This window comes from Octopus bimaculoides, chromosome 19, assembly GCF_001194135.2.
Source record: "Octopus bimaculoides isolate UCB-OBI-ISO-001 chromosome 19, ASM119413v2, whole genome shotgun sequence".
NCBI lineage: Eukaryota > Metazoa > Mollusca > Cephalopoda > Octopoda > Octopodidae > Octopus > Octopus bimaculoides.
In genome coordinates, this window is record NC_068999.1 from 43121091 (window position 1) to 43123396 (window position 2306).

At 38.6% G+C, this 2306-nt stretch overlaps 1 long non-coding RNA gene across 1 annotated transcript in view; it reads right to left on the reverse strand.

The window, feature by feature from the left end:
* The window catches only part of LOC128250021 (uncharacterized), a 63794-nt gene extending 62864 nt beyond the window's left edge, over positions 1 to 930 (reverse strand). The window contains exon 1 of the long non-coding RNA XR_008266138.1: positions 854 to 930. This is a non-coding gene — a long non-coding RNA (uncharacterized LOC128250021). The remainder of the gene's footprint in view (positions 1 to 853) is intronic.
* Between the last annotated feature and the right edge of the window lie 1376 nt (positions 931 to 2306).

A 2306-nucleotide genomic window follows, 5' to 3' on the forward strand; every position in this document is an offset into this window, starting at 1 on the left:
TTTTTTATTATGATAAATATTATCATACATAGAGGGGACAAAACAGGACAATACAAACAATAATCGTTATTGTGAGTTCGAATGACACCCAGGTTCAAAAATTATGAATGATATATAAAAACTGAAATTTTGACTTTTTTTTTTTTTACTTTAACCTGATGGGCTGAAAAGCCCAGCAGCTACACCTTTTCCTTTTCCCATGAAGGATTAAGCAGGGTCAATTGCACCCACCTTTCTTACCACAGCCTTACGATTTGAGTTTGGGGAGGGGCTGCACAAATTCGGCTACCTCCCCATCCTTTTCTTTCATTGGTGCAGCCTCTGGGCTTTATTAATAATTTTTCTCAGCCATTTCGGAGCTGACATCTTTGATATCTTCGGGATACCTTTCCTTCAGCTCCAGAAGTAGGCCTGCATCCATTTTAGCAAGTCTAATGTTCAGGGGCGTGTCCTCACCGGGCCACCAGAGATTTATTCTTTATTACTGGCACAAGGCCCAACACAGAAGGGGCATACAGAGACATGCGGAACACAAAACGCATGAACGGATAAATATGAAATGAATTAAATTACAATGGAAATGAGACGGCCATCTCGCTCCCGCTCCAAGATGAAACCATGGATTCCTTTTTCCTTTAAACCTTTACATTTTAAATAACAATTTCCAGCCCCGCTCTAAGGGGAAACCGCGACTTCCCTTTTCGCTTTCACCATACAATTTTAAAAACATTTTAAACAAATGCTCATTCATATAGTTACAGAATTTCTTTTCTTTTTTTTTTTTTGGAAACAAAAAGTTTAACCAAATGTTTTTCTCAGTCTTTCACAGTTTCTAAAATAAATCACTACTTACCACTTCATCTTCTCATTTCCGTCCACATAATTCGCCACCGAGGCGCGAGGTTCAACATCTGATATTCTTTCAACCTTGGGGGCGTCCTATATTTCCCGGGCCACTAGTGAAAGCAAGAGTTTACTCCAGCTTACAATATATAGAAAACAAAGTGACAATCAGCAACTGATCTCACAACAAGCAAAGTAGCTTGTTAGAAAATCTCTATGAGAGATGAAAGTAGTAACCATACAGAGAAGTAATGTTTACTACCACATCAATATGGCTGTTTGATTTTACTACCCTTTAACCCTAGGCTGAGCCTCTGCCAGCTGGTTATCGATGCAATCTGTACCTGGTATATATTGCAAGCAGGGGAGCAAACCCCTTTTGCTAAATTTGTCATTATTGTCAAAACTATATTTCAATAGAAATAGAGCAACAAAAGGGCTAAACTAGCGAGAGAGAGAAAGAAACTTAGTTTGTAAACCCTAAATATTTTGGTAAGTCATGTGATGCCGTCTCATGGGGTACAGCATCTTCTAGGAGTTCCAGAGTTAAAAATACACAGTGGTGGGCTGTGAATAGGGTTATGTGAATGAGCAGAATTATTAGAGCATTGAATAGACTCCCTGGGCAGCATTTGTTCTGGACGTCTGAGTTCAAATCCAGCCAAGGAGACAACATTTATTCTGAAACCATATCTGCTTTGTATGAGTCAAATGTGTACGTTTGCATTTATTTGTTTATTTATTTGTTTTATTTACTGATTTATTTATTCATCTTCTTCAGCATCATCACCTTATGAAGTGCATCCTGTGGTTGATCAGCACAATACCAGCATCCTGTGTCAATTCACTACACAGATAGCAATAGCAAGATGCTTTTTTGATTAATAGAACTGATAAGGTATGTGTATGTGTGTATTGTTTGCTTGTGTGTCATTGATTCACTCACTACATGTGAATATATATTTACAAACCTCTCTCTCTCTCTCTCTCTCTCTCTCTCTCTCTGTGTGTATGTGTGTGTGTGTGTGTGTGTGTGTTTTATGCTTTTATAACCCGAGACAGCTGAACTGGGTAAACAGTATGGAGCGAGATAGGACAAGAGAGATGGGTAAAAAGGGGATGAGATTCTGTAGATAAGCAGCAGTGGTGGTGGTGGTGGTGATGGTGGTGAGTTGTGGGGGGTGACCTGATTGCATGGATGAATGGTTGACTGGTTGTATTAGAATATACACTGTATGCTGCCATATAAGACCTTACGCCACCTCTACCACACACACAAGCACTCACACACACATGCACACTAATATAGAACAACCCATAATTCTGTAATGAAATATTGATTATTGTATGTATGTATATACACACACACACACACACACACACATATATGAATGTAATGAATACATATAATAAGTGTAGAGTGGTTGTGTGGATGATGATGATAATGATGATGATATATATAT